The following is a 13,113-nucleotide window of genomic DNA, read 5'->3' on the forward strand; positions in this document are numbered from 1 at the left end:
CACATAACCTTAAACCCTTAATTTCTAGGGATTCCCAGACTCTCCTGTTCTTAGGTGCTAATCCTCACAGTCAAAAATAGACAGGAAGCATACTCGTGCTTTGTGTTCTCCCTTCTTCCCTCTTGCTATCAGACTCTACACTTAGGTAGGATGCATGAGGTGGCCAACAAGAGGGAGGGAGGGAGGGAGAGAGAGAGAGAGAGAGAGAGAGAGAGAGAGAGAGAGAGAGAGAGAGAGAGAGCACAAGTGTAAGAGAGAGAGAGCAAGAGAGAGAGGGAGGAAGGGAAAGAGAGAGAGAAAGAGAGAGAGAAAGAGAGAGAGAGACAGAGAGAGCAAGAGAGAGAGAGGAAGGGAAAGAGAGAGAGAGGGAAAGAGAGGAAGGGAAAGAGAGTGAGAGGGGGAAAGAGAGAGAGAAAGAGAGAGAAAGAGAGAGAGAAAGAGAGAGAGGGAAAGAGAGAGAGCAAGAGAGACAGAGAGGGAAAGAGAGAGAGAGCAAGAGAGAGAGGGAGGGAGGAAGGGAAAGAGAGAGAGAGCAAGAGAGACAGAGAGAGCAAGAGAGAGAGAGGAAGGGAAAGAGAGAGAGAGGGAAAGAGAGGAAGGGAAAGAGAGAGAGAGGGGGAAAGAGAGAGGGAAAGAGAGAGAGCAAGAGAGAGAGGGAAAGAGAGAGAGCAAGAGAGAGAGGGAAAGAGAGAGAGCAAGAGAGAGAGAGGGAAAGAGAGAGCAAGAGAGAGAGGGAGGGAGGAAGGGAAAGAGAGAGAGAGCAAGAGAGAGAGACAGAGAGAGCAAGAGAGAGAGAAGAAGGGGAAGAGAGAGAGGGAAAGTGAGGAAGGGAAAGAGAGAGAGAAAGAGAGAGGGAAAGAGAGAGAGCAAGAGAGAGAGAGGAAGGGGAAGAGAGAGGAAAAGAGAGGAAGGGGAAGAGAGAGAGAGGGAAAGAGAGAGAGAAAGAGAGAGAGCAAGAGAGAGAGCAATCTAGAGAAAGAGAGAAAGAGGAAGGGAAAGAGAGAGGGAAAGAGAGAGAGAGAGAGAGAGAGGGAGAGAGAGAGAGAGAGAGAGAGAGAGAAGAGAGATTATCTTGATTTGTGGTGGTGGCAGATTGCAGACGCTACAAAAAAGTTCAAGTGACATCTTAACTACAATTCTGTATGCCCTTATTGAGCACCTACTATGTGCCAGGTACTAATCTAGTTACTATGGATACTAGTTAAATGATATATAACTAGTCAGTAACCTCATGGGACATTCAATGGTGGTGATAGAAAGCAGTCAAACTTAATCGGCTACTGGAGGTATTATGGAAGAAAAGAAGAGACAAGGAGGACTTCTGTTAAGGCGGGCCACTGAGGGAGAGGGGAGCCACTGCAGGGTCCTGAGTAGGATCTGAACATTTTAGGACCCACACTTTGAAAAGCTCAGTCTGGATTCTGTTTGACAAAAAGTCTGTGAAGGGCTAGAATATGGGTAAGGGGACCAAAGGATTGTTGCTAGGGAACAGGTGAAAGCCCAAGGTGTTTCTGGCCAGTGGAAGGGTGAGAACTGAATGCCACCTTTGGAGCAGTAACTCAGTGTCTTTGCTTATTTCTTGGTGGCTGTTGACTGGGGTGGGGGGAGTACGCATCCACAGGACACAGGAACCCTACCTGCAGGATTCCCCAGTGAACATGGGCTCTGTTGCATTGAGGGAAGTGTCTGGTCTGTGTTGGCTGGCTGACCAGACAGCGTTGAGCTTAACAGAGATGAAAAATGAAAAACATTAATGAACTATGGCAGAGCCTCCTTTGGCTTCTAATAAATCTGAGCCTGACTGATCTCCCAGCAGTGGAATTAGGCTTGGAGTTTGGACCAAATTGCATTAACTGTTGCTTCCGTGTACTCAATAAAAACAGGAGAAGCATGACTCACAGTCCCGCTTATAAAAGCAATACTTTTCAATACTGAGTAAAGGCTGCGGGAACAGGTCCAGCTAGATCTCAAGATTGTTTCCTTGTGGATCACCGTGGTCAAAGGCTGGCTCCTCTCTCTCTCTCTCTCTCCCTCCCTCTCTCTCTCTCTCTCTCTCTCTCTCTCTCTCTCCTCTCTCCCTTTCCTTCTCCCTCTCCCTTTCCCCCTCCCTCCCTCCCTAAGGTTAATAATTTAATGTATTCAGCTGACCCCAAACCACTCCGAAGCCTGGCCTGCCTAAGGAGTATGTGGTTAAGCAGAGGCCACATTGGCATGTTCCAGCGTGAGCCCGAGTCTGAGGAGCATAGCAAGATGTGAAATAGCTTAACCCAGATGCCACAATCAGTCCCAGGGACTCAGAAGGTAGCTGGGTCGTCAGAGACAGAACACTGTCGTCATTAACTCTGGGGAGGGGTTTCCTGAATTCATACCAATTCCGCTACTTTCTGCCTGAGCTTTCCCTTTCTGTGCCTAGACTCCCTGAGCTAAGATAGTGCCTGGCATATGTAACACATCAGGACAGTTACAGAATGTAAGAAAAGGCCCCAAATTCTGAGTAATGGTACCTCAAGTAATACTCATGTCAAGCCCTTGGAAGTGATGGATGTATCACCCATCACCTATGGCGGAGCTTGGTTATCAGCCTTTGGGTCAAGGTTAATGTGAGGGCAAGAGACTTGTTATAAAAGACTCTCACAAAACAGACTCACACTAAGGACGTATGTGAATTAGTCTTGTTTTGCTTTTCTGCTTTTTTTTTTTTTTTCAAAATAGGGTCACTTTGTGGCCCTGGCCAGCCTGGAGCTCACTATGTAGACCAGGCTGGATTCAAACTTACAGAGCTCTGCCTGCCTCTGCCTCCCAAGAGCTTGAGCTGGTGTTATTTCAGTGCTTTACTCTCTACTGCTCACTTTGGTCTAACTCTGCGAGTCAAGTTAAAACTAAATACAGGTTGGTCTCACTTACCAGGCAAGGATCTGTCCCAAGTTTTCATAATTGGAGGGCAGGATTGGAAAGGTCACCTGAGTCCCTTTGGCAACCCAATCTAATGGAAATGTCAGGGTCTCCTTCTCAGAGGTAGCTCCTGCGGTGTCGCCCACATGTGCCACAGTAACTGCTGTTAGGTATAAACTGCTCTGCTTAAAAGGTGTCTAATGACTCCCTAGGCACAGGGGAGACATGGCATGATGGCATGTATACGCTAGGCCCAAGGAGTGGCACTATGAGGAGGTGTAGCCTTGTTGGAGTAGGTGTGGCCTTATTTGATTAGGTGTGTCACTGTGGGAGTGGACTTTAATATCCTTCTCCTAACTGCTTGGAAGTCAGTCTTCTAGTGGCCTTCAGATGAAGATGTAGAACTCTCAGTTCCATCTGCACCATGCCTGCCCGCATGCTGCCATGTTCTCACCTTGATGATAATGGACTGAGCCTCTGAACCTGTAAGCCAGCCCCAACGAATATTGTCTTGAGTTGCCTTGGTCATGGTGTCTACTCACAGCAGTAAAACCCTAAGACATATGGCCACCATCAAAGGCCTTTGAATCTGTGTCCCTAAGCACAAGGGAGGAGCACCCACACATAAGTTGCCCTTTCCTCACTTTTACTCCCACTCCCACTCCTGGGTCCTTTATCCTCCCACCCCCAGGTCCTTACCTTCAGTGCTGGATTTGGCTATCAGATCCACTTTTATAATGATGATCTGGGATCTTTCAACAGTTACCATTTTCTATCCCATCTCTAGGGCTTTATTGATCACTGCTCTCTCCCCCCCCTCTCTATTCACCCCCACCCACAAGTTTATTTCAGTTCTTTTCAAGAGGTGACTCTACAGGCCCCCACATGTATGATCAGCCCCTCAGCTGCCAAGTTTCCCTTTAATAGGCTTGAAACTAAGAATTCAGAATTGTTCTGTGAGATCAGATAAAAGCCATATCTGAAAGACTGGTGGACTTTGTAATGAGGATGGGGAACAAGTGAGTTAGGGGTCCATCAGCCGTGCCAGGAAAACACGTCCCAGCATTGAGAGCTTGCTTAGAGGTTCTACTAGTAGGGCAGAGCTATTTGGAGATTCTCTACAAAAACAGCCTTCTCGTACAGAGTGGGCAGCCTTCGGGGAAATGCACATGTCAGGAGAGAAGAAGGGGGCACCTCCCTGGCAAGATGAGTGGAATCAACCCTGGTGATTACTGGAGTGACAGTTGTCAGCCACAGCCACGTCACTGCTCAGCCAATTCATCCTAACTTAGTAGGTCTTCTACTTAGTAGCCATGTAAACTTGGACTTGGACGAACTCCCAACTGTAAGCCTCAGCCTTTAATTCCATTTTTAAAACTTCCATTAAAAAAAAAAAGGCTAATGAATTGTTGGCTCAGGTAGATAATACATAGGGTTGGTACATAGTAAATAACAACGACCAAGCTGCCATGCTTGCTTCTTTTTCTTTCTTTCTTTCTTTTGTTCTTTCTTTCTTTCTTTCTTTCTTTTTTTTTTTTTTGAGACAGGGTTTCTCTGTATAGCCCTGGCTGTCCTGGAACTCACTCTGTAGATCAGGCTGGCCTCAAACTTAGAAATCTGCCTGCCTCTGCCACCCAAGTGCTGAGATTAAAGATGTGCGCCACCACTGCCCAGCCATGCTTGCTTCTTTAGCACAAATTTATTCACCACATCATAAGAACCTTAAAGTGTCTAAGGCTACTGAATGTTCACCATGTGGAATGCAAAATAAGTGTGTGCTTTATAATACTATTTGAATATTATTGAAAATCACAGTGAGAAAAAAATGTGTGGTGGAATGGTTCATGTGAAAGATGGCATGGCCATTTTCTGGAAGTTGCTTATCCAGTGAACACAGCAGGCCACAAATAGGCTGACCCAAAACTTCATAGAAACTCAGAACATTCTTAGCTTGGGGAAATAAATGGAACATAATGCCAATTTGGGGGGAATTCCTTCCTAGGGGACACATTAAAAAAAATCCACCTCCTTTTTTAAGGCTCCAAAGACAAAGCAAACTGTAATTGCACCAGAGTCTAACTTGTGGAGCCTATGAGTTTAGCGGACTTTCTGATGGAGCATGGGTAAGGAGATCCAGGAGTGTGAGTGATTGCAGAGCAGATACCACCAGAGAGTCTCAGCCCAGCATGGAGGACAACTAACTCCATAGGTGCTTTCTCTTCAGTTAACTCTTCCCAGTTCATATACTTCAGCAACTCCCAGGATCCCAATGCCACAAATAATCGAGGTAGATTTGCACACAGATGGGTGTGGGACGTGTAGGAAGTGGCTGCTCACATCTCAGGCGAAGGAGGCTCCAATGACCCCTCTCTCCCTCCTCCTAACTTCGGGGACACCAACAGTCAACAGCCCATTAGCGATCTCCTGCAAGCAGGCACAGCAGATCTGATGAAGATGGTAGGTTTGTTGTTGTTGTTGTTGTTTGGTAAGGCTGTATTCTACAATAGCCAGAAAGGTGTGAGAAGGTGTACAGAGCTTGAACAGCAGCTTGATTGACAGACTGTAGGCTCTAGGAATATGGCCCCAGCATGATTTCAGGTTCTACTTCATTATAAGAAGGGAGTGGTGCTCAAACATTGCATAGCATTTTATCGCACGATTAAGCAAAAACAATTAGGTTAACCTATCTCCAGGAAGTGGACATTCAGGTATGTTGCAGTCTGTCGATTTTGTTTGGGAAATTTCTAAACAAACTGCAAAGAACTCATAGTGTACCTCATTATGCATATGTGACATTCCCCTAGAAACTTTTAGAATTCTAAGAGTTCTTCTCATATATAGACATAGAAATGAACCTGATTTTGTACTGTAAGATTATCTTCAACAAGACCACACATTGCCTAATCACTCTTGATGTGATTGTACCAATTGAGGCTCATCAACAAGGTACGAACCAGTGTAACTCTTCATTTTGACATTTGCTCTCACAGTTTTGACGTGGTTTTTTCTTATGCCAAGTAGCTTGTATAAAAAGATACCCTATGGGCAAAGTAGAGAGTGGATCTCACTTATTTATCTCTAGAATATTAATTGGAACCAGCATGCTTTCATTCATTTATTCATTCATATAATTTTCCTATGTTTTATTTTTCTGATTCAAAGATACTCTCTGGAGAATAATAATGATTTATTTCTTAGTCATGTTGCAATTTTCATTTCCCAGTCTTTGGGTTTTCTTTGTTAATTGACTTGGTTCATTTGTTTTTCCTCCTTGTGGTATGTTCAGTATTTTTAAGTTTCTGTGACCAGATAATATAATAGAAACAAGTAAAGGGGGCCAAAGTTTGTTTCAACTCAAGATTTCTGAGTATTTCTTTCTTTCTTTTTTTTCGAGACAGGGTTTCTCTGTGTTGCCTTGGCTGTCCTGGAACTCACTCTGTAGACCAGGCTGGCCTCGAACTCAGAAATCCACCTGCCTCTGCCTCCCAAGTGCTGGGATTAAAGGCGCGCACCACCACCGCTCGGCGATTTCCGAGTATTTCAGTGCACTGTATAACATGGAAGGCAGAGAGGAACAGCTCCCTTGTCCATGACAGTGGGAACATGAGGAGGAGGAGGAGAAGGAGGAGGAGGAGGAGGAGGAGGAGGAGGAGGAAGAGGAGGAGGAGGAAGAGGAGGAGGAAGACAGTTGTTCACATAGCCAGTAAGCAGGGGTGTAGCACAACTGGAAAAGAGCTGGGCTGTGACCTCCTGGAGCCCACCCCTCCTCCTGCCAGCCAGTTCCGACCTTCCAGAGATTCTGCTCCCCGTTCAAATGATGTTACTACCTGGAAAACATAGTCTAAAACATGACCCTGTGGGGGAACATTTCAGATTCAGACCATAACATGATTAGAATCAAATTTGCCTAGTTACTCTTTTTTTTTTAAAGCCTCTTAAATAAGCTCAGTTTCAATCCTAAGACTGCAGTAACACCATCGCTTGTTTCTGTCTAGAAGTTTTAGAATTTATGTATTGTTACCCGCTTGCTGCAGAAGTCAGTTTGATTCTTGTATATATATACATAAATATGTATATATACATATATTAATATAATATATTAATTGTATATATATTAATTCTTGTAATATATATATTAGAAGAAACAGGCTTTAAACACTCTTGAAAATGATCATAACATCTAAAAGATGAAAGAAAACAGGCCTCACACAGCCCTTAAATATACCTGAAAAGAAGCCGAATACGGTGAAGATTAAACAGGTGTGGAAAGATCTCTAGCAAGGGCACCCTGGCCAGCAAATCTCCCTCCCACAAAGGAGGCAGGATGCCAAGGTAAATGACACACCCAGCAGGGAATGCCAACAGCCCGTGTTGGAATAGCCTCAAGAAGTTTGAAAAGGACTTTGTTGGCTAAAGGGAGGGGAAACAAGGACTCGCATACATCGCCAGAGGAAATATAAACGGTTACAACCTCTATCACGGTTAACTTGGCATCAGCCTTTAAATTTAAAATGTCTGAAGCCTTTTGACCCTGTAGCTGGGGTCCTAGCACTCTCCACTACAGGAATGCTATTCATCTGGGGATGAAATGATACGTGCCCAAAGCTGTTCATCACTTTTTTTTTTTTTTTTTGTAATAAGAGAAAGGTTGGAAGCAAATTTAATTTCCATCATCAGGAGACTGGATGGGTAAATGATGGCATGGCTACAGAATAAAACATAGTACTCTAAATGTAGGCATGGGGACAATCTTCAACATACAATGAGAGATGGAAGCGCCATAGTACATGTAAAGTGTCAGGTGATTAATAAGGTATCAAATATGATATACTAAAAGAACCCCTGGAGATATCCAAGTGGTTATGTTTGAGTTATGGAAGAGGTGGTAAAGGATAATGAGGAGAAATTTATTTGTCTATTGGTTGGGATCAAATCCAGGGCCTTAGATGTACTGAACAAAAATTTTTACCACTGAGCTACAGTCACAGGCTATAGTTTTTAAATCTTTTGAAAACAACTTCCACACTCTTTCATTTTTGATACAAATGGATTCAGATGGATCTACAGGTTCAATACAATCCCTATCAAAATGCCAGCTACCTTCTTTTCTTGCACAAATTAATTTTAAAATTCAGATGTAAGAGCAAGGCACACACATTATCAAAACAACCTTGAAAAAGATAAAAGTTGAAAGACTCATGCTTCCTATTAGTAAGGAAATTTGTTTAAAAAAGTAAAAACCAAAGCCAAATGTCAAATTTCCCATTCTACTTCTTAAAAAAAGGAAGAAAGAAAGAAAGAAAAAGAGCCCTGTCTCATCTCAGCATGGCCAGCTGGTGGCTTCCTCTCTGCTGTAAGTCAAGATTGTAAGTCATGATGGCCACCTTCCGTAGACTAACGATGAAGAGCAGAAACTTTGTAACCAAACTACTTGATTTCTTTTATAGGTATTTATGACCAAGGCAAATAACTCCGTTCTCCCATGCCCGAGTTTCTTCTCACTTAAATAGAAATCGCTGTAGTATTTATTTCATAGGTTTGTTGTGGGAGTCAAATGAGTGAATTCCTGCCTCATACTTAGAACTGTAGCTGGCATTAAGTAACCGTATAACAAATACAGGCAGTGTGACTATTCCTTCATTTTATTTCTTCTATTAGAAAACTTAGTCTTGCTAATTGTTTGCTTTAAAAATTCTAGGTTTTGCTTTTTAGTTTTCTACTTAGTTTTAGTTGTTGTTTTTGCACGTCTTTGTCTTGTTTTGTAGCTAGATTCTCCTATTGAATGTTTAGATAACTCATTGTAAACCTTTATTCTTTTCTGGTAAACACATCTATTAGAAAGTTATGGTTTACTGCCAAGATTGCTTTAGCTACAGCCAACTTTTTTTGTATGTAGTTTGCTGTTATTTTTATTATCTTTCAGTTCTAGTACTTAAATGTCTGTTCATATTTTTTAACCTATCAATTATTGTGGAGTTTTGTTTGTCTTTTTTTGTTGTTTAAAGAATTATCTTCTATCTTTTTTAAAGATTTGTCTTCTTTTCATTGTGCTTCTGCATGTGTGTGCTTTGTGCATGTGTGCATGAGCATGCGAATGTGTGTGTGTGTGTGAATATATGTCACATGTCTGTTAGTGCCCAAAGAGACCAGAAGAGGATATCAGACCCCTTGGAACTGGTTGTAAACTGGTCCTGAGCTGCCTGACTGAATTTAAGTCCTTGGTAAGAGCAGTAGGTACTGCTGAGCAACCTCTCCAGTCTACCCCACCTTTTATAAAGAAGTGAGGAGGGAGAAAGGGAAAGGCAGACAGAATGAGGAAGAGAAAGGGAGATGAGTTCTTTCTTTTCTAAACCACCACTCAACTCAGATTCCATGTCTGCAAACAAGGAAAAGGCACCTAGTACTTGCGAAGCAGAAGAGGGCATTCACCATCTTTTGTTACATTCGCCATCTTTTGTTACACTGCATCTGGACTTATTTAGATCCATTCCTGCCAGAATATCAGTACCCGGAAGGTGGGAGCTTTGCTGACTGTCCTGTGCACTGCCCTCATCCTGGCACCCAGGGCAAACACACTGAAGAGGAAACAATGCTCGGAAAAAAAAAACTATTATTTAAATAAACACCAAGAAAGCAAAGCCTGGATAAAGCTCCATGAATCCTCCATGAGTGAAGACGTACAAGATTGTCACAATGGTGAGGACTGGGTGGTTGCTATTATCTCATGATTACTGTCTGGCAGGAGTGGTTGATAGCAGGCTGTGTTTAAGATGGTAATTATTAATGACAGGGTTTAGGAATGCTAGCCAAAGTGACATGCAGGCATTCATGAAGGAATTTCTTGTTCATTAATCTGAAACCACACACACACACACACACACACACACACACACACATACACACACACACACACACACACACACACACACACACACGAAACAACCCAGTTTGGGCCTTTTATTTTCTACTTAAATAATTCCTTTGGCATGTATTAGTTCCTCTTCAGTGTTGATTGAAACACTATTGCTTTCTAATTTCTTTATTGTATCAAATGCAGAGCCACTGGAGAATGGGGTTGATTGAAAATCAGCTCAAAGGTTCCAGTTGGAAAAAAAGTGAAGAAACTGGACTTGTTTGACTACATCAGACCTCACAGATGAGGCCACTCTAGGATACCTAGAGTTCAGGCTCTCTTAATGCCTGAACTCTCTAAGCTGTTTGCAGCCTGGGAAGTCGGTCTGCATCGTCTATACAGTGACTTGGTGGGGGAGGAAATGGTGTCTCATAAAGCAAGGTCGTACCTTCTTCAGTCCTTTCCCAGCCTCCCCGGGTCTCAGATGTCAGTAGACACATTGCCCCCAGCTGCTTAACATAAATCATTGTAGTAGTCTGTACTGACCATTCAACCCTCAGCTTCAGGATTTGTTTAAGAGCAGGTTAGCTGATGGCTGGCTTGTTGAGTGTGACAAGAGGGCCCATCTTTTTATCGTAGTATGTATAGTAGAAGGTGTAGGCCCTCCTTCTGGGAAATGATTTTTACAACTTAAATTCTTGATCTTAAGGATTCCCACATAAGTCCTTTCCCACTGAGTGGTCTTTTTGGTAACAATCCCCCCCCAAAAAAAGATGGTGCACTTTCAACACTGATGCTCTATGTGCAGATACAATTTCCACGGTATCCTTTCTGGAAGCTGTTGTTGTTTACTGAGCAGAATGGTCCTCTGTACTGAGATGCAGACTTGCTTCTCTGAACTGAATTTTCCATGGAAGTTGTCCAGCGCTTCTCCGATTCTCAGGCACTTTATCTGACAGTCTTTCTTCCTGCAGATAATGGCTGGCAGCAACCCACGGCGCAGAGGTTATATGCTGCACTTCTGAAAAAGCCTTGAATGGAGCCATTGTGCCCCTGAGATGGTCTGCATGTTTGACTGAACAGAGAGCAGGGTGTAAAAAAAAAAGGCACCTTGTATGCAACTGTTGGTGAGGTTGCGGACTGAATTAAAATCTCCAGAAAGTCTGGGCAGTGCTGTTCAGAGGGAGCAACGAACCCTCTGGAAGTACTGTTAGCTCAGACATTCCAATGCGGTGAGGCAGGCTCAAGGACTAGGCTCCCTCCAGTGGCGTTTACAGAGGGAGTGAGCAGGGAACATTGATCTGGATATGCTCTTTGAAAAGGTTTGGGGAAGGCACCCTTTGTAGCGGGTAGAATCTGCAAGTCATCCTACTTGGGTGATCAGCTTTCTACTTACGGGACCTACCTTCGTCTTGGATCTCAGGAGTGCACAGGCTCAGCTGGAGGGTTTGATGTTTACTGCCTAGATAGCCAACACTTTGCAGCGATCTGATTCCCACATCAAATTTCAAAGAAAGAACGATCAACCACAAGTTTGGGGGTACCAGGTGATGATGATATCTGGATGACTAGATCCATTAAAGGAACTATACAAATCGCAGGGTAATACCTACCTTAAATAAAAGCCCAGTCGGCTTATCTACCAGGAAGGCACTTCTTGCTCATCTCTCCTACTCACCTGCCCACGTCTATGGTTGGGGCAAATGACCACTTATTTGTTGTTATAAGCCCTCCCCGAACCAGCTTTAGTGGGAAGCAGTAGTAACATTAGTTTTCATTAAAATCCTAGTGGTAAGAAAACAGCAAAACAGTGTAAGGATCGGGCTGGCAGATTTTTCTTATGGGTAGAATTCTTTGGCTGTCTTGTGCATTCTTGCTCCAGCCTCTCCTATGCTCTAGAGGCGCCAAGGAGGGGAGATCCTGGTTAAGAAGGACCTAAAACTGAGCAAGAGCCCGTGGGACGCAGCCACGATCCAGATACACAGCTCGGCGAAGTTACAGGTAGAGTCGGGGGAGGATGAGGTCTGGACACATCCTGTTGTGTGGCTCATGCTGACTAGGGCATGGTGGCCTCCTCATAAGATGGGAAGTTAGTATGGAGATAGTGAAGACTTCTGCATTGAAGTTGTGGAGGAGAAAGACTATGGCTGTGGTGTGAAGGGTTGATTTGGTCCAAGGAAAAGACAGACTTGAGATGTGGGCCCGAAAGAATCGGTTCTGGTTGAATGTGGGAGAGAGTGTCAGGCCTAGGGTATCTGTAAAACAGGCAGGTCACAAAGGAGAAGGCACAGGTTTAGGCAAACGAGAGGAGACTTGGATTTTCTTCGGGTTTCTGGCTCTCCTAACTGCAGACAGGGCATAAAACTTTTGCCAGTAGCCAAGGACGCTCTTTGCAAAGCCGCCAGTTTCTGGCAGCTGTGAAAATCTCCAGATTTGCTTCGAAAACCAAACACGCACGGTTGTTTTTGGTTTTGTATTTTTAGAGGTCACAGTCATGGGTGGTCGCACACAGCAAGAGGGGTGTCTTGGGCACAATGATGGCGTTCTACAAGTACTCTCGAAATGAATGGATGAATGAGAGAAGAGTAGTGGTAGTCTCGCCGCTGACATCTACTAGAGTAACTTTGCTCAAGTCACTTAGTAACCTCGGGCCTCAGTTTCCCGATCTGTCACCCAGGGATGGTCAGCAGGAAGGGAGGCAGTGCGAGAGAACCTCTTGCTCCCGAGGTGTGCAGAATCCCCGCTCTCCGGGAGCAAGGTGATCCATCGCAGCTGGAACCGGCTCCCTCCTGGATCTGAGACACAGAGTGGCTCTCGGACTCCTTAGCCAGGAGGGCCTGGCGGGGGTCGCCCGGATTGCTAGGGTGGGGTGGCAGGGTGGTGGGGGCGGGCCCCATCCAGCCAAGCCGGGGGCGGGCCAGGCACTAGCCGCTCCCCTGGTCGCCCGGCGGCCCGCGGTGGCGCTCGCGGCCTCTCACCCCGCGGGCGAGTTCTGGGAAAGCCCGGCCCAGGGCGGGGGCCCGCGCCGCCCCGCTCTGCTCGGCTCCGGGCAGCGCGCACTGCTGGGGCGAGGGACGCGCGGGCTGCGCCCCGAGCGCGGGCGGGCGGCGGGGGCGGCGGGCTGGAGCGGTGGACGGCGGCTGCGCGCCCCGCTGTGCTCCCGGGCACTTGCCCGGCTCCTGCTCGCTCCTAGGAATCGGCTGTGCGGCTGACACTCGGTAGCCCGGACTCTCCGCGGCTCTGGGGACGCACGCGTGTGGACCAGGTCCCCAGGGACTCGCTACTCCCGCCCCGCCGCACGACTGGCTGGAGATCTAAGGTGAGCTTGCGACTCTGTCGCTTGGTTCCCCGAGGACCGCAGATTGGGA

At 45.4% G+C, this 13,113-nt stretch overlaps 1 protein-coding gene across 3 annotated transcripts in view; it reads left to right on the forward strand.

Annotated features, from left to right (window-relative positions):
• The first annotated feature begins 12,716 nt into the window (after positions 1–12,716).
• Plce1 (phospholipase C epsilon 1) overlaps positions 12,717–13,113 on the forward strand; it is a 304,329-nt gene continuing 303,932 nt past the window's right edge. For all 3 annotated transcript variants that reach the window (XM_031390225.1, XM_031390227.1, XM_031390226.1), the window contains exon 1: positions 12,717–13,064. The gene's annotated coding sequence lies outside the window, so the exon portion shown is untranslated. The remainder of the gene's footprint in view (positions 13,065–13,113) is intronic.

This window comes from Mastomys coucha, unplaced genomic scaffold (assembly GCF_008632895.1).
Source record: "Mastomys coucha isolate ucsf_1 unplaced genomic scaffold, UCSF_Mcou_1 pScaffold21, whole genome shotgun sequence".
Taxonomy (NCBI): Eukaryota; Metazoa; Chordata; class Mammalia; order Rodentia; family Muridae; genus Mastomys; species Mastomys coucha.